General features: G+C 50.5%; 2 long non-coding RNA genes across 2 annotated transcripts in view; one reads left to right on the top strand and one right to left on the bottom strand.

Moving 5' to 3' along the window:
- LOC137209149 (uncharacterized) overlaps positions 1-18571 on the bottom strand; it is a 455911-nt gene that overhangs the window by 124745 nt on the left and 312595 nt on the right. The gene's annotated exons all lie outside the window — the stretch shown is intronic.
- LOC137209147 (uncharacterized) lies at positions 6347-13768 on the top strand. The gene is made up of 5 exons (XR_010935917.1): positions 6347-9044; positions 10221-10536; positions 11283-11446; positions 12078-12981; positions 13202-13768. It is a non-coding gene; the product is annotated as an uncharacterized lncRNA (long non-coding RNA).

The following is an 18571-nucleotide window of genomic DNA, read 5'->3' on the forward strand; positions in this document are numbered from 1 at the left end:
TAAGAGGAGCTCCCCAAATGATGATGGAATGTGAAGTCGTTGCCCTTTTCAGAGGCTGCTGGGTCTGAGATGTGGGCCTGCCTGCCTGCCTCCCGCCTGGACAATGCTTGCTTTTGCAAGAGGCAGCTCCTTACGTGGGAGATATATGTCCTGCCGTAAAGCGTTTAATATTTTAGCTCCTAATTGCATTACCAGAGACAGACAGCTGTTTATCCTCATCACTCTCCCATCACTGTCTTTGGCAGGACCCACTGGGCGTCGCCTTGCTTTCTTTTCTGAAAATCCCGGACGGCCATTCAGGCCCCTCCAGGCAGTTCCGTGTGGTCAGGTGGTGAGTGGTGCCAGCAGGCGGGGGCCTGTGCTTGGCATCGTGTGGGTTCGAGGCGACCCACATTCCCTATCTGCCACCCCCTCTCTGCCCACTGCTTTCCCGTTTGTTAAGCACTGTGGCAGCCATCAGCTCATCTGATTCTCCCAGCAGCCCCGCGAGACAAGAACTGCTATTATTGATCCCAGGATAGAGAGGAGGGAGCTGATGCTAGGAGAGGCTGTGAATTTCACTCACTCACTCATTCATTCATTCACTCAGTCAGCCATCCTTTTCGGTAGGAGCAGCGCTGTGGAAGGCACTAAGGACGGTGACGTGAATGCCGCCCCTACTCTCAGGGACCCACAGACTTGCCCAGACGGAAAGTGACAATGACACGACCATCCTTGGGGTATCTCTGTCCCCCCAGGTAGTGCTCGCTGCTGGCAGAGTTCTAGTTCTAAAACACGAACCAACCTCATGTCCACAGCTCTTGGATGGGCTGCTCTTAGTTTAAAGCCCCAGACCCTAATCTTTCTATTCAAATTCTTGTCTGGCCAGCCTCCTCTCCTGCCATCTTCACTATACTGAGCCCCACGGAAACTCACGCTTACCAACATGTGACACATGTGACAGCCCTGCTCGTTGGCGACCCGACAGCCATTCCTCTCTTCCAACCAGCTGTGTTCCCTGCTAGCAGAGCTCTGATGCTGTGGGAGTGGTGGGCAGACACTCTGGTAACCAGTCCCTCAGCAGCCCCAGTGTAAACAAGGCATGGTTATCTTAATCCCCTTTGCCAGGCACTTCCCCAGCCTTCCTCACAGATGGTGGTGACCAGCCCAATGACAAAGTCAGTGAGAATAGGGGATCGCTATGGACCGAATGTCTGTGAACCCCTCAAATTCATGTGTTGAAACCCTAACCTAATACCCTTGATGGTATTAGGACGTGGGGGTCTTTGGGAGGTGATTAGGTCATGAGGGTGGAGCCCCCATGAATGGGATGAGTGTCCTTATAAAAGGGACCCCAGAGAGCTCTCTCTCCCTCTTTCCACCACGTGAGGATATAATAAGAAGTTGGCCATCTGCAACCGGAAAAGGGCTCTCATCAGAACCTGATCGTGTTGGCACCCTGATCTCAGACTTTCAGCCTTCAGAAATGTGAGAAAGAAATTTCTGTAGTTATAAGCCCCCAGTCTATGATACTATGTTATAGCAGCCCGAACAGGCTTAGACAGGGATATATGCCAGAGAGCTTCAGGACAGAAAGTGGAAGCATTCCCTTGAGTCTCCCCATCCTCTTCTTCCCCTCCGGAACATGGTTGCGAGCGGATGTGATGTTTGGAGCCTCAGCAGCCATCTTTTGATCATGTGATAACACACAATGAACAAAAAGCCAGTACACTGAGGAAGGCTGAGCAGAAACGTGGGTGAGTCTGGGTCTTTGCGGGCATTGTTGGGCCTCCATATAACCCCGGGACCATGCTGCTCTTGGGTAGCGATGACATGCCCCTCTGCAGATACCACTGCTCTTGGGGTCTCCCTGGTTTGCACTGGATGCATCTTTTTTTTTTTATTACTTGTATTTAATTTTCACTACCTCCTTTTTTTATTGTGATTAGAATTTTTTTAACATTTTTATTGGAGTATAATTGCTATACAATGGTGTGTTAGTTTCTGCTTTATAACAAAGTGAATCAGTTATACATATACATATAGCCCCATATCTCTCCCCTCTTGCATCTGCCTCCCTCCTACCTTCCCTAACCCACCCCTCTAGCTGGTCACAAAGCACCGAGCTGAACTCCCTGTGCTATGCGACTGCTTCCCACTAGCTATCTACCTTACGTTTGGTAGTGTATATATGTCCATGCCACTCTCTCACTTTGTCTCAGCTTACCCCTCCCCCTCCCCGTGTCCTCAAGTCCGTTCTCTAGTAGGTCTGCATCTTTATTCCTGTCTTGCGCCTAGGCTCTTCATGACCATTTTTTTTTGGTTTTTTAGATTCCATATATATGTTAGCATACGGTATTTGTTTTACTCTTTCTGACTTACTTTACTCTGTATGACAGACTCTAGGTCCATCCACCTCACTACAAATAACTCAATTTCATTTCTTGTTATGGCTGAGTAATATTCCATTGTATATATGTGCCACATCTTCTTTATCCATTCATCTGTTTATGGACACTTAGGTTGCTTCCATGTCCTGGCTATTGTAAATAGAGCTGCAATTAATATTGTGGTACATGACTCTTTATGAATTATGGTTTTCTCAGGGTATATGCCCAGGAGTGGGATTGCTTGGTTGTATGGTAGTTCTATTTTTAGTTTTTTAAGGAACCTCCATACTGTTCTCCATAGTGGCTGTATCAATGTACATTCCCACCAACAGTGCAAGAGGGTTCCCTTTTCTCCACACCCTCTCCAGCATTTATTGTTTGTAGATTTTTTGATGATGGCAATTCTAACTGGTGTGAGATGATATTGCATTGTAGTTTTGATTTGCATTTCTCTAATGGTTAGTGATGTTGAGCATCCTTTCATGTGTTTGTTGCCAATCTGTATATCTTCTTTGGAGAAATGTCTATTTAGGTCTTCTGCCCATTTTTGGATTGGGTTGTTTGTTTTTTTGATACTGAGCTGCATGAGCTGCTTGTAAATTTTGGAGATTAATCCTTTGTCAGTTGCTTCATTTGCAAGTATTTTCTCCCATTCTGAGGGTTGTCTTTTGGTCTTGTTTATGGTTTCCTTTGCTGTGCAAAAGCTTTTAAGTTTCATTAGGTCCCATTTGTTTATTTTTGTTTTTATTTCCACTTCTCTAGGAGCTGGGTCAAAAAGGATCTTGCTGTGATTTATGTCATAGAGTGTTCTGCCTATGTTTTCCTCTAAGAGTTTGATAGTGTCTGGCCTTACATTTAGGTCTTTAATCTATTTTGAGTTTATTTTTGTGGATGGTGTTAGGGAGTGTTCTAATTTCATTCTTTTACATGTAGCTGTCCAGTTTTCCCAGCACCACTTATTGAAGAGGCTGTCTTTTCCCCATTGTATATTCCTGTCTCCTTTATCAAAGATAAGGTGACCATATGTACGTGGGTTTATCTCTGGGCTTTCTATCCTGTTCCATTGATCTATATTTCTGTTTTTGTGCCAGTACCATACTCTCTTGATTACTGTAGCTTTGTAGTATAGTCTGAAGTCCAGGAGCCTGATTCCTCCAGCTCCTGGATGCATTTTAATAGATGTCTGAGTCAGCCTCTTTTATCCCTCTGCCTGGAATGCCCTTTCCTCTGGTTTTGTTTTGAAAACTGCTTCTCATCTTTTAAGACCCAACTCAAGAGTCCCTTTTTGAGAAGTTTTCACCCCATCCTGACCACAGGGTTGAGCGCCCACTTATTGGAGCCCCTGCAGTACTTAGTTCAGGCTCCTTGTAGCCTCTTCCTGCCATGGTGGGTGCTGCCCACAATTGGGCCATTCACAGGGCGGCAGGCAACTCAGCTTGTCCTGGCACAGCTGCCCAGAAAAGGGATCGGGGCCATTCTCTCCAGGTAGCTGGGGCTGGGGCCCATCGCAAACTAAGGCCCAAGCATAGCCTGCTGGGGGATGAAGTCATGTGGAAAAACACTCAGAACAAACCTGTCTTTCTGCAAATGACTTCATCACATTGCCAGAAGGCTCGGATCACTCCACCTCTCACCTCTTCCAGCCCGCCCATGGGATCGGGAAAGACCAGTTCCTCGAGTCCTGTTGCATCTCTCAGGCAAAAGTAAATGTTACAGAGACCCACCCATGAGGTGCTGGGGAGCTGATGCCTCCACTTCCTCCACAGCTGGGGCTTCCTCTGAGCTCTCAGGCTGGGAAGGCCTGGAGGGCACGTCGGGGCCTTCTCCACATCTGTGTTCACAGTGCCCAGCACAGAGACCAGCAAAAATGTAAAATAAAATACTCACTCACTAAATGCATGTGTTTATGAATTCTACAAATACTCAGCAGTTCTTCTGCTCTTTCTACCAGCATCACGGGGGCACTGGGGTTATGCTCACAGAAAGAGGAAATAAAGGAGGGAAAGAGGGCAGGAAGGAAGGAGTAAATTCCTCACTAGGGTGATAGAGCCCCACAAAGCAGACTGGGCCCTGACAGAGGCGTCAAGGAAGCTGAACTCTAGCTCTTATTCCAGCAAATACATTTCTATTCAACAGCTTTCTTGAGCAGAGCCTCTATTCCCGCTGTGTGGTGGGCACCTAGGGGAGCCATTCTAGTTCTCTGGCAGTGAAAGTCATGCACGGGGGATGGACAATAACAATGACACGGTTACAGGCTGTAATGGAGTTGTGGACAGGGTAGTGGGGGGTGCGCAGGAGGAGGTGCTGGGTGGGCTGGCCAAGGAGGTCAGCCTTGAAGGATGAACACACCAGGCTGTCCAGGAGATGGTGGAAAGGCTTTTGAGGCTGCAGGGTGCTTGGAAAAGGGCAAGCAATTCCATGTTTTGGGAGCAGAGGGTACGTAAAGGAAGTGGCAATAGTTGGGGCTGGTGAGGCAGGCCGAGGGGCCAGACTGCGGGGGGGGTGAGGTTCACTCTGCTGGAACAAGGAGCCATTGAAGGGCTGAAGAGTAGAGCATCCGGTCTGGGTGTCCATTTCAGGAAAGGTGCTTTGGACTGGATGGCAGAACGGCTATAACGCAGTTACCAACCAGGGGATCCCTGGAGTGGTTCAGGGGCAAGAGGGAGATGGCCTGGAGTAGAGTAGTGGCAATGGGTGGAGAAGAAGAGGAAAGAGGGATAGTGATGCTCATTGCTGATGGGATTGGGGACCACTGGGATGAGGTGGGAAGTGGGATCTATGATGTTCTGGTCTCTTAGATTGTAAGTTAAAATTTGGATTCTAATGCTATGCAGAGAAACTCAAATCAGTGGCTGAAAGAAGATAAAAGACCGGGTAGGCAGTCCCAGACTGCTATGGTGATTCCACAATAGTCAGAGACCCAGACTCCTTCTATCTCGTTTCTCTGCCATCTTTAATACCCAGCCTTGATCATGTGGCCCAGAATGGCTGCTCCAACTCCCTCTGACACATCTGCATTCCAACCGGTGGGATAAGGGAAAGGAGGAAGGGGGTGCACCCGTTCTTTTCAAAGATATGACTTAGAAATCTGATAACATGCCATTGGCCACACTTAGAGGCAACACCATACAGTTGTAAGGGATGCTGGGAATTGTAGACTTCCATGTGCCCATCTAAAACTTCTTCCACTGTGGAGGATGGAGAGAAGGGATCTATGGAAGAAAAGCTAGTGATGCTGTGCGAGCCCACTGGCTTGTTTTAGTTTGATATTTCTTATTTGAAAAATACATTCTGTGAATTGTCATACTTATTTTTAACCAAATAAAATTTAAATATGATCAAGTCTCTGCCAGCAGCATGCTGTTTTCCTGGGAAAGTGAGGTCGCCCTATTTGGCCTTCGTTCTCCCAACCGTTGAAGGAGACATTGGAAAATATTCTTAAGGTGGACCCCATGGAGCTAGCCAAGGGGGGGCTTTTGGGGTCTGTGAATACCATGTAATTATATGCTCAATTTGGGGGTGTACATTTTTTTCGGGAGAGTGACTATGGCATTCAAGGTTTATGAGAGGTTTTTTGACCCTAAAAAGTTGAGAAACAGAGTGAAAGAATTACTCATGGCCCTCCATACCCATATTGTATGATTCCTTTCTACCCACCTTATGGCATACGCTTGGAAAGGAGTCTGGGGGGAAGAAAAGGCAATTGAAGGACACTGGGGAGGTTGGAGCACGCGGCTCCAGCCTCGTCCTGACAGTGACCGCATGGCGCGCGTGTGGTCCGCCGTCCAGGGGTCTTTCTCTCTAGCCCCTGCCCTGGCTGAATTGGGACTTGGCTGGGTGTACACCTGGCACACTCTGCCTAACGTCTCCCAAGCAGTTCCCAAAGCTCCCAGCCAGGAGCCAGTTAGGATTTCAGAGGCACAAGTGAGCCGCTGTGCTTGGCCTGCCAGGTGAAAAGAACAGAGCCCGTATTAACGAGACGCTCCTCTCTTGGTATCGGCTTTCGCTTTGCAGGCGATGTCTCGGACCGGGAGCAAACCTGTCTCTCTGTCCGGAGCCAGGGATTTGATATTGTCCTGAATAGAGGTTTTCATCCCCTAGCTAGTCGTCTGCCCTCCGTGGCGCCTGCCGCCAGTGCCAGGCTTGGCACGTGAGCCCCCAGCTGTAGGAGGAGTGGGTGAACGGGGCAGAACTGGGCTCAGCGGCTCCCCAATCCACCCAGATGTGGTGGAGGAGAAAGAGGCATCCTGCGCTGGGAGAAGCAGCAAGGAAACAAGCGGAGATCTGGCCGCACACGGAGCAATCACTTGGCAGGATGGGTCCTGATGTACGGATGGTGTGTACCACGTGGGAATTTCTCCACAGCCCACGGATGAGCCAGACTCATCAGGGCGGCACCACCATCCACAGTCAGGAAGGTACAGAATGAAGCTAGAAGCAAGGATTTTATCAAAGGGCAAAGAGAAAAGCATTGTGGCACCAGAAAAACTTAGAGCAGGGGTGAGCATCTCCAAACACAGAGGACGGGGAAGGAGAGGAGCGAAGGGTGGCTGAGGGACCACCTCTGGACACACTTGGGAGATGGGTCAGGAAGAAAGCAATGTGAGGGGAGGAGGAGGCACGGGCTGCCATGGAGGCCCCAGCTCGGGGTTCTGGCCGCTGGAAGATGGTACCACCACCCCAGCAGAGCTAGGCTAGCAAGAGAGGTCAGGGCTGGGTGGCAGGGTGTGGCCCTGCAGTGGCCAGGGAGCTGGAGACAAGCCTAACATCCTGACAGCTGGCCTGCCTCACTCTTACGTCTGCAGACCCTCCAGCTCTTCCCCCTGCCCTGAGCTCTCACTCAGCGCAGCCTGGGGACTTGGCCCTGGCAGCCTTTGACTGCAGGTGTGGAACGGAGGAGGCCGGCCAAAGGAAAACAAACGGGAAGAAGGGAACCACTATGCTTTCAAAGAGCTGCACACACAGGCTGGAGTCCTGGCTGCAAAACACTCAGTTGTCCGTCCTCTGGTTGAAGCCTGTGCGTTAGGGCAAGTCCTTATAAACACCACTGAACTGAGGACAGCTCAACGGCACCGCCACTTACCACGCGTCCACGCAGGGCTAGGTCCTAGGATGGGTGTGGCCAAGACAGAGACAAATAAACCCCTTTCCTTGCCCTGAGAAAGCTCACATTCTGGTCAGGGTGGAACCCATAAGCTCTACTAAGAGCTTCCTGAAAGTCAACCTAGGGGTCTGACATGCTTCTCTCGAATTCCAGCCTCATAGCATGCTGTGTGGGAGGCCGAATCCGCCACTGGAGCTCACAGAGGTGCAGAGACGCTAGGCAACCTGCTTAGGACCGCACAGCTGGGTCATGGGGGAGTGAATTTTAAACCCAAGTCCATGTGACGCTACCGCCTGCCTGTTTCCACCGGGGCAGACCCACACTCAGCTCTTTGGTTGGAGTGGTGTGGAAGGCCATCGCGGCCGGCTCGAAGCCCGAGGCTGGAGCTGCTCGCAGGCCCTTCCACTGGATGTTGGCCAAGGCACAGTGACTCCTGATTGGGTAGATAGATAATCGAAGAGATGAAAGGGCCTCCGGTTAATAACCACCCGCAGGGGACAAGGCTCCAGGCTCTGGAGGAGCTTGGAGGGAATGGGTCAGGCCCTGCCCTCCAGGAGCTCACAGACCAGTAGGAAGTAGATGCAAATGTGTGAAGACCCACTCCACTGGCACCGGCCCGGACACATCTCTGTCCCTTCTGGGCAGAGTGACCTGAAGTGAGAGGGCATCTCAGAACCTCGGTTTCTTTCTCTGTAGAACACAGGTAGTTGTGCCTAATTTATCGCATTGCTGTGGAGATTACATAAAATAATGTGTGCTAAGCACAGGCCTGACACAGAGCAGGAGCTCCAGAATGTCTGGCTCCCAGAGCTTCCATCGGGTACTCACGGCCAGCGGGGGTCAGCGTTCCCCGCCCCACACAGGCCCAGTGGGGAATCCCTGCTCCCTTCTGGAGAGGGCAGCCTGGAGAGCTTCCACCACCATCCGAGGACCAGGGAGGACGCAGAGGGCAACCGAGAGAGGTCCGGGGGCCTGGGTTAGCACCTGCCACCTAGAGATGTGGGCCAGGCTACGTGCCCCTCCGGGGAACAGCAGAGTCCTACGCCCCTGGCCTGCCCAGGCTCTACAGCAGAGGGTGCTAGTTTTGCCTATGGGGCAGCCAAGCCTGGACTGGTGAGGTAAGAGTTGGTGGGCATACGCCTCAGTCCCTCGGCCTCACAGACGGCCCCCGGGGGAATGAGCTAGATACCTCTGCATTAATACGTGCTTAATTTGCTTGTCTGTATTTACTCTCTTGTTCCCTGTGTTCCCACCATGCTCCTGGGTTGGGGTCACTTCCCAGATAAACTACTCGCACCCAAATCCTAGTCTTAGGGAATGCTCCTGGCAGCCCAGCTACAGAGAAATGTGTGGCTGGGTCACTCCATGGCTGGGGACTGGGAGGGCCCTGTGGCTGGGAGATGCTGTCTCCATGGCCTCCTGGCTCCAGTGTCGCCTGGCTTTTCCTCAACGTGGCTGCCTCACCCCCATGCCAAGGTGTGGGAGAAGTCAGGACCTTCTGCTGGCCGTCTGGATCATACAGTGACCTTCGGCTCCCAGGACATAAGCATCTTCCTCCACGGGAGGACAAGGTAGGTGGGAAAAAATGAAACTGCTTTAGGCTAGCTTCAGGAGGGGCAGGAGGGGGTTCTCCCACGCCTCCTGTGAAATGGGTGTGCCGGCTTTGTATTTAGAGAGAACGCCGTCAAGGGACAGGGGAAAAGCGGCTGACTCATCAGTTCCTAATGACACTAGCAGGCAGCATCTGTGAGCCCTCCTGGGGCTTCGTCTCAGGAGGAGGGGGTGATTTCCTTGCTGGTGCTCCAATATCAGAGTCCACATCTCCACCTCCCTGAAGTGTGTCATGCTCTGGCTTTTCACAGGAAAACTGCCTAATGCCATGGCAAAAGCAAGGTAATAAAATATTCGTCTGCTGAGGCCAGAGGACGGAACTGATCGTTTCTTCCAGGAGAAGCAGAGTCCTAAATTAAAGACATGCACAGAGCCAGACAAACGCACATGCCCGACCAGCAGACATTCCCAGGCACGTGTCGGAACAACACAGCCTCGCATATACAAGAAAGCATATGCCTAAATACTCACACGTAGGCACATGGGCCCCGGTCACACACCTATGCAGCACACAAAACTGTTGAGGACACATGGATGCCATGTGTGAACGCATGCACGAACATTGCATGTACCCGTGAACTCCCACCCTGCAGGCTCACCCACCCACATGTCTACTCCCCCAACGTGGCAATGAAAAATGATGTCTTAGCTGGTGTATTGGGGGCAGAAGAGCCCACCACCGGGCCCTGACTTTGGAACAATAGCAGCCTGTCTGGCTGTCCTGGGGAAACTGGGCTTTGTCAGGCAGAAAGCAAATACTGTGCAGGGGGAAGTGTGACTCAGAGGTGAGTTACACAACTCCATTCTGCCTGTGTGCTCTGCCCAGGAGGGGGAGGAGGAGGAAGGCTTGCAAATGTGAACTCTGAAAGGGCTGCTGCACTTCTGGAAGCTTCCACATGTCATGTCACTTGTCCAGGCTAGTGGAGGCAGAGGCTCCCTGAGGGCAGAGTGAGTAGCTACTACACTGTCACGACCTCAGAGCCAGACCTTCCACACTGACCCCTCCTGCTCATCCGGCCTGCTTCCCAGGGCTCCAGCATGCCTCCAGAGAGAGGACGTTAGCCCCTTGGCTCATGAGGTAGGCGCGTATGTTGACCTGGGCCTGCAAAGGTGATTCTGCCTTCTGATTGTTCTAGAAGCTCTGATGGAGCAGCTCCTGATGAAAGATGCCAGACCTAAGAGTTTTGAAACGACCCCAGTTCACAGACCTCGTGAGAGAACGGCAATGTCCCAGGTCCCTTGGATGCTGTGTTTTCCCTTATATCCATTCTGCAAAGATCCACTGAACTTCTACCAGGACCTAGGGCCTGGGGTGACAGAGTTGGCTGCCCTAAGGATCTCACAGGCTATGAGGGAAGCAGACAAAGGCCAAGGGATTATTGCTATTTGCTTTTGGAGGAGCGGACTCTACTGACTCTAGAAGATTTACAAGTTGTCCAGATAAAGAAGTAGGTATGTGTTTGAGTGGGTGGGAGGTGGGCAGGGCAAGGGGTGGAGGATGGAGAGGAAGCAGATTTAAATTCTGAGCAGAAAAGCAGCATTCAAAAAAAGAAAACAGCTTTCTACAAAGGCAGTATTAGGCCAGGGGCTGGCAAACCACAGCTTATAGGCCAATTCCAGCTTACTTCCTGTTTTTGTTAATAAAGTTTTATTGGCACACAGCCACGGTCATTCATTTATGTATTATCACTGGCTGCTTTTGAGCAACAGTGGCAGAGTTGACTAGTCACAGCACGGCCCTCGAAGCCTAAAATATTTACCATCTGAGCCCTTATGGAAAAAAATTTGCCAACTTCTCTTCTAGATCTATCCTTTAATTCTGGAACCCATAAGTCTAGAATCCAGCATGGTTTTCTAGAGCTCCCTGTAAGAGTAACATTTGTGTAGGGATTTAGACGTTTACAGTGAGCTTTTGCATCAATTATCCCATTTAATCCTTCAACAAGCCTGTGTGAGGTTAATGGTAATTTTATCCCAGTTTTGCAGATGAAAAAACTAAGACAAAGGGAAATAAAGAGACTTGCTGAAGACCACATGGCTGGGAGATAGCCGAGTCCCGGGCAGCCTGATTCTAACATTCCATGGTCTTTCCACCACATTAACCTACAGATGTTTCTCTGTCACACATTCCACCACTGAGCTGTCCTCCCTGACAAGCCATTTCCCTCCTCCTTCCTAATATCTCTGCTGCCACCAAGGAAGGCTTTTGTCCATTGTGCTGCCTTAGTGGGAGAGAGGGTTTGGAGGAGAATCGAATTTCCTTTCTGCATCTGTTTGCGGAGCCTGGTGCACCCTGGGATGCTAACGAACAGTGACAGATGAGCTTCAGTTGGCTGGCGCGGGTGAAGAACCACTGGACCAGGTAATTCCAATCCACCTCCTCAGAACTCAATCCAGGAGGGATCCCGGGGTGGAGTGTGGCCCCTGCTCCTGGGGCTGAGAGGGTGCTGAGAAAAGGCTGTGAGACCCCGGCTGGGTCCCTCCAGGAGGAGTAGGCACCCTGATAGACCCCCCTCAGAGCACAGGGCTGCAGCACTTTTGCTCAATTTATTTTCACAGGAGCTGTTCTTAATAGAATTACATTCCATTTATTAGATACAAGGACCTAAGATGTGGCTGTGTTATATCAGGTGAATTCGGAAGGTCCACCCCTGCCACAAACACACCACACACACTCTCTCTCTCTCACACACACACACACACACACACACACCACATTTCCTGCAGCTCCGCGCTGCTGCTGACTGGGGCTCTGCATGCTGTGGGTAACACATTTAGCTCGATAAAATATAATATACGACGGATCATATTTAACAAGGAAAACAGGGCCCGAATGGACAGAGGAGCAGTGTGGCTGGGTTACCATGGAAACCCGGGGTTCAGAATTTCCTGACTCCTAGGAGATTACATTTTCAACCTTAATGCTATATTAACATAAGCTTTGGCACTTAATGTCTCTGTTTTTCACCCGCCCCCCTCCCCCTTGCTTACAGGCAAAAGAAAGCATCATCAGAGATGAGCCAGGGAGGAGGAGAGAGGCTTCACTTCATGAAAGCCTAAAGAGCATCCAGCAGAAACCCGCCGCAGCACCCTGACGATGTGCTCTGCAGTCTTCAGAGTGTGTTGCATCCATTATTTCCCGTGACCTGCAGACAGGCTCGAGAAGCAGGCTGATGCGAGGTCACCAAGCCCCGCGCGTGCGGCCCCTCAAATGCCTCTCGCGTCCGTTCCTTCTTCTCCGTTGCTCCACCACTGCCCTTTGTATATCTCTTGGGGATATTGCAATAGCCTCTCATGGTCTCGTGCTCCCAGCCCGTGCCCTCTCGTCCGCTCTTGCTGTCTGAGTGATCTTTTTGTACCGCAAATTTTTTCATCCTGCGGTTGGTGTCATAGCCTCCAACAGCCCCACAAGCTATAGACTAAAGTCTCAACTCCCGTGCATTCAAGGCCTGCTCCCTCTCTCTACAGGCCCCTTTCCTTGGAGTTTCCACCATAGCCCCACCGTCCAGTCTTTGGAGGTGATGCTGTGATTTCTGAATACACCAAGTTCTTCCAGGGGCCGTGCTTCTGCTTGGGCCGTGAGCTCAGGCTGGACCTCTGGCCTCTCTCATCCTGCTGACCGGCTCTTATGCTTCTTTAACAGCAGCTCAGCATCACCCACTTCAGGGGTCCCCTGCCCACCTGGCTGCCAGTGTTACCAGAGGGCTTATACCGAAGGCTGTTGCATTTCTCGCCACCTGAGGGTCCCCTGGGTCCTTCCTGCACCAGCCTCCTCCACCACGTTGGGAGCTCGTCAGGCCTACGAGTCATGCCCCCTCACTGCCTTATGCCCTCCACCCAGCGTGGTTCTGGCACCTTGTAGGGACTCAACTGGCACTGGTGAAATCGAGTTTACAGGTGAGAACACTGAGGCTCAGAGTGGTCAGATGGGTCGAATGCCACTTGTCTGGGAAGCAGCCCAGTTGGTGTCCCTCTCCTGTCATGACCCCTCCCTGCCCCTCTGCCTGCTCTGGCATCTCCGCACCATCTACAGCGCACTAACCACCTCTGTTTCTAGGGCTACACCTGTCTTTCCTCTGCAAAACCCTCACTTCCTTCCTCATGTTTTCTCCACCAGCTGCCCAAGAGCCTTGGACCAGCAGGGCCATTGGAAAGCCAAGGCCTGGAAGAATGAGGCTCACAGATCACCGGAGACACTTTGATTCATGGAAAAACCCATGACTCTTCCCTCCCAGGAGATTCACCATTCTTCCAGAACATGAGGTTCGCAAAGGTTTCAAGTTTTACAGCAAGGATCCAGGGAGCCCTAGTGAAGACCAGAATCTGTAGTCCCACAAGCTGGGACATTACTTGGAATAAGGATCTTGGCAGACGTAAGTATTGGAAGAATCTTGAGACGAGCTTATCTGGAGGAGGGTGGACCCTCAATCCAGTGGCAAGTGTCCTTACCAGAGACAGAAAGGAGAAGACGTACAGACACATGAGAGAAGGCCTTGTGAAGATTCCCGTGAAGACAAAGACAGAGGTTGGAGTGAGGGTCCATAAGCCAGAGGATGCCACGGATTGCTGACAATCACAGAAGCTAGGAGAGGGACCTAGAATGGATTTGCTCTCAGGGCTTCCAGAAGGAACCAATCCTGCGGACACTTCTGGCCTCTAGAACTGTCAGAGAATAAAGTTCTCTTACTTCAAGCCACCCGACTGTTGTCATTTGTTACCTAGGCAGCCCTAGGAAGTGAATACAACTGTACAGTGTAAGAATACAGGGGAAGCCCACCAAGGCCATAAGGGACCAGCAGGTCAGGGGGCCCTTGGTCCTTACCATCATGTGTGGGTTCCCCACTCTCCTTCTCACCCTGGCAGCTCTCAGTCCCTCGGTCTCTCTGCTCTGACTTCCAGCTGCCACCAGCCCACCAATTCCCCCTCCTCTGTGTGCCTCCATCTCAGGCCCGCACGCGGGGGCTTTGCTTCGCTGGAGGCTTTCTGCAGCCTGAGCTGTGCCCGTCTGCTTGTTGGTCTTTCCATGTTTTACATATACCGACCAGCCAACTCTCTGACTACATTCAAAGTATCCAAGAGAGGTGATCTGGTGGTTTAGCTCACCACATGATCTCCAAAGGGCAAAGCTTTCACCCCAGGCCACCTCACAGGCAGCGGCCCTCTGCCCTGCTCCTTCAGCTGCGGCCAGGGAGGCCGGCCATGTGTTCCCATCTGCGTAGGGAGGCTCCAGGAGGGCAGGACAGATGACTGGAGATAGGTTGGTGGCACCTTCACCGCTGAGACTGAGCTTCCTGACTGAAGATGAACTGAATAATATGCAATAGGGAGAGGAAAGGGAAGAGGCACTTTTTTCAGATGTAAGAAGGAAAGTGTCATCAACAGAAGCTTTTGAAAAGTCAACACTGCAACCCGCTTGCCTCCTTCACTGGAGGATGCACTGCTCAGAAGAGTTCAGTGCTCTGGGTCGGTGTGACAGCAGCTGGTGATGGAAGGGGTGGGCAGAGAGAGGCTGGGCAGGAGGAGAGGGCTGCCAGGGCCCTGGCCCAGCTGGGGGTCAGCCTGTATGCCCTGGGCGTTTGCAGAGGGTCTGCGACGATGGCTCTAGTGCGTTGGGCTGTTTTACTATAATCCTACTCCCTGAATGCTTCCTGTGTGCAGCCCTGTGGTGAAGACACAGTCCAGAAGTCCTCTCATTCTCTCTCCCTCAGGCCCCAGGAGTAGGCGTCGGGGTTGAGTTGCACAGCTCAGAGACCACAGGTGTGAACGCCCAGGGTCACAGGATACGTAAGTGATGGAGTCAGGATTTGAGCTCAGTCAGAGGGGGCTAGACACGCGGTGGCCAAACGTAGTACGGAGAGGATCCTGGGGGGCAGGAAAAATAGCTATAAAGGATGTTATGGGGACAACTGGTGACATCTGAATATGGAATCCAGATCAGAAAATAGTTTTGTATGGATGTTAAATCTCCTGGTTTTCATAACTATACTATGGAAATGTAGGAGAAGTTTTTGTTCCTAAGAAATACACACTTAGTGTTTAAGAATAATAGGGAACAGTGTCCCCAGTGTCCCCATCTTAAATAGATGGGGGTGGGGTGGGGAGGGAGAGAGAGAGAGAGAATAATAAAATGACTGAGACAAACGTGGCAACTGGAGAACCTGGGGAAGGATGTGCAGGGGATGCTTGACTCTTCTTGCCACTCGATGCATTTAAAGCTATGTCAACATTAACACTGTAAAACAGAAAACTCCGAAGTCCTGGCTTTTGAAATTTTGTTGAAGGCTCTGCTCTATTGAGGCATACTTTCCACACGATGAACTGCCTGCATTTAAAGTGCGCTGATAAGCTTGACACATGTATACACCCATGACGCCATCACCACCACCAAGAAAATGAACATACCCATCACCCTGAAAAGCCCCCTCCTGTTGCTTTGTCACAATTCCCTACCAGCCCTTCTCAGCCCCAGCAGCCCCAGGGAACAGTTTACTATAGGTTGGTTTGCATTTCCTAGAATTTTATATAAATAGTAGTAGTAGTATGTACTCTTTTGCCTGGCTTCTCTCACTCATATTTGCTTTGAGATTCATCCATGTTATAGCATGCATTGATAGTTCATTCCTTTTTAGGGCTGAGTAGTATTTCATCTGATGAATATACTACAGTTGGTTTATACAGTCCCATGTTGATGGACACGCGGGTTGTTTCCAGTTTTTGGCAGTCATGAATCAAGCTTCCACGCTTTGCGTACAGGTCTTTGTGTGGACGTCGCTTTCATTTCAGCAGAATGCCTAGATCATATGGTAGGTATGTGTTAACTGTTTAAGGAACTGCCCAAAGTGGCTTTCCAAAGTGGCTCTACCCCAGAAGCGTGAGAGGGTTCCAGTTTCTCCATGGACTGACTTGGCATTTCCAGTCTTTTTCATTAGAGCCCTTCCAATGGACTTGCAGTGATGTCTCATTGTGCTTTTCACTGGCATTTTCCTAATGACCAGCAGTGTGGATGTTATCACCCTGCCGTTCCCTTTCCTGCTTCTCTGGGGCACTGTGCGCTTCTGGGTGAAGAGGCATATGCAGTGAGCCTGGGAAGCTCAGGGACTGACCCTGCAGCTTAGAGGTGAACACTCAAGTCCCCAACAGAGAACGCGCAAGTGGATGGGCCCAGGATGAAGACTGGAGGGCCACGTGAGGGCCCAGGGCACTTGCAGACCAAGGTATGGGCCCCGTGGCTCTGACTGGCAGAGACCACCCTTCGGACAGGGTGTCCACTCGCTCAGCAGCCAATCCTGGAGCTTTTCCATAGGTCTTCAGTACGTAGGATGCATCAGGTCCTAACCCTCAGACTTGATTTGTTTGCTTAACAATCGAAGTTCCTCCCAGTGTTCAGTTCTGTGACCAGTATAAGTCTTTGATGGGCTCCGGTTGTTGGCAGCTTTCCGAGTAGTTGACAAAATGCCAAAACTCTTTACGGATGATCTTTGAGGCCCTTCCTGATCAAGTTCCTAAATTTAGTTTCTCCCACCCCATCCTTCCACACCCACCCAAGCCCGTGTTCCAGATCTTACAAACGTCCCAGTGTCCCAGACTTGCCAGCTCCTTCCCGCCTCCCTGCCTTAATCGTCCCACGTGCTCTCCCTCTCTTGGACGATGGAGACTTTCTCAGCCGGCCGCAACACCAAGCCTCCCTTGTCGCCCTCCTCACCCTCACAGGAAGGCTTTATCAAGGTCAGCACTGTCTGGACTTGCATCCGTACGCAGTTTACGGGGGCTTCGGGGGACTGTGAGCTCCTGAAGGGGAGGATGCTGTTGCACAGCCCCCATCTTAGCACGGAAGGTTCCCGGTCAGCTAGTCCCCAGCGGAATCCAGTGCATCTCTGTACTACACCTTCCCCTCGTGCATGTGGGAACTAGGACTTGTCACTGCCACCACCTCTCGTGGCTCACAAATCACTCCAAATGCCGGAAGTGGCACCTGCCACGTTCTGAAAAGTTAAGTGCCTTTGCCACCTTGCCCACCATTACCTGGAACAGCCATTATCCTTGTGTGAACACATAGCCCAGGAGTTTAAACACTAAAACCAATTAGTTTCTCGGGGTGCATCATCTTAAACACGCCAAACTCAAGATGTGAGCTGGTCCTAGAAGCCTTCTTTCCTCCTTCCTTCATTTTTTCTTTTTCTTGTGCTGGCAGTACTAACCCATCCGTACTTCCACGACAGATCTATTCCCACTAGAAATGCCGTGAAACCTTTCAAATAAAATATTTAACGTGTGGATCTGGTAATTTTATGTTGCGAGTTATGAAACCTTTATTTAGATCCCACCTTTTGTTAAACCTCCGGGTTCTCCTTTGGTCTCTAATGACATTACGTTGCATCAGAACTAGACAGTTTTTTACAGGGGTTTGTATTATTTGTTGTGACTCGGTAATGCTAATGTTTAAATTTTGAGTCCTTTTACTGCTGATTAAACCTCTAAAGACTACAGCAGAATTTCCGCTTCGCTGCTAGAAGAAAAGAAAACAGCGCGGTTGGTACTGAGGAGATCACTTGAAGAATGTGCGGGAAGGTTGCTGCATTTATGAATAAAGCGAGGCATTATCATTTTTAATAGGAATTCAACAGCTAGAGGGAGAAGTCGGGCAACGCTGTGATCAGTGCAAAGGAAAACAATCTAACAATTTTAATTAACTGTATTTTAATAGCTTTAGTTATAATTGAATAATTTAAATACCAAGGGAAACAGTTAAATCTCCTAAAAGCCTTTTTTTATTTACATTTTAAATACAGTTCACGGTGAAGAGATGATAGTATGTGTGCTGGGGAAACACCGGGATGACTCCAGCAGCTGGGCAAGCCTGCAAGAGGTAGGATGGAGCCCAAGTGATCCTGGGCCGGGGGTTGGCATGCCCCGCCGAGATGGCCCCCAAAAAGGACCAGGGGCAGAAGTGAGCAGGGAGGTCTTTCCTGCCGCCCAGGGCCTGCAGCACGTCTGGTGTCACAACCCCCCGCCTAGTGGGGCCTAGAGTGAATCTTGATATTCATTCAACGTTCAGGCGATATTTATTGCGCGCCTACAGTAACAACCACCACGGCAGTAATAAAATAGTAGAAATAACAGCTGACACTTACTGAGAGCTTCCTGAATGTCTGGGGCTGGCAATAATGGCAAGTGAGAGAGACAGAGGTGGTCCCTACCCTCCTGGAGTCTTTCAACTTGAGGGAGAGACAGACAATAAACAAGTGAATTACCAAATAAACAAGATAACTATGAATTCTGATAAGAAGCCTAAAGGAAACAGGATGTTAAAATAGAGGATACTAGGATGGTGGGGATAATTTAGATAAGGTGGGCAGAGATGGTCCTTCCCTGGAGTTGATACTTAAGTAAAGACTTTGAGAAGATCGGGGTAGGGGCTGGTACCGAAGCCCAAGGCAGTCAGAGCTTTCCTGCCAGATAGAGCAGCATGTGCAAAGGGCCTGGGGTA

This window comes from Pseudorca crassidens, chromosome 16 (genome assembly GCF_039906515.1).
Source record: "Pseudorca crassidens isolate mPseCra1 chromosome 16, mPseCra1.hap1, whole genome shotgun sequence".
NCBI classification, from domain to species: domain Eukaryota; kingdom Metazoa; phylum Chordata; class Mammalia; order Artiodactyla; family Delphinidae; genus Pseudorca; species Pseudorca crassidens.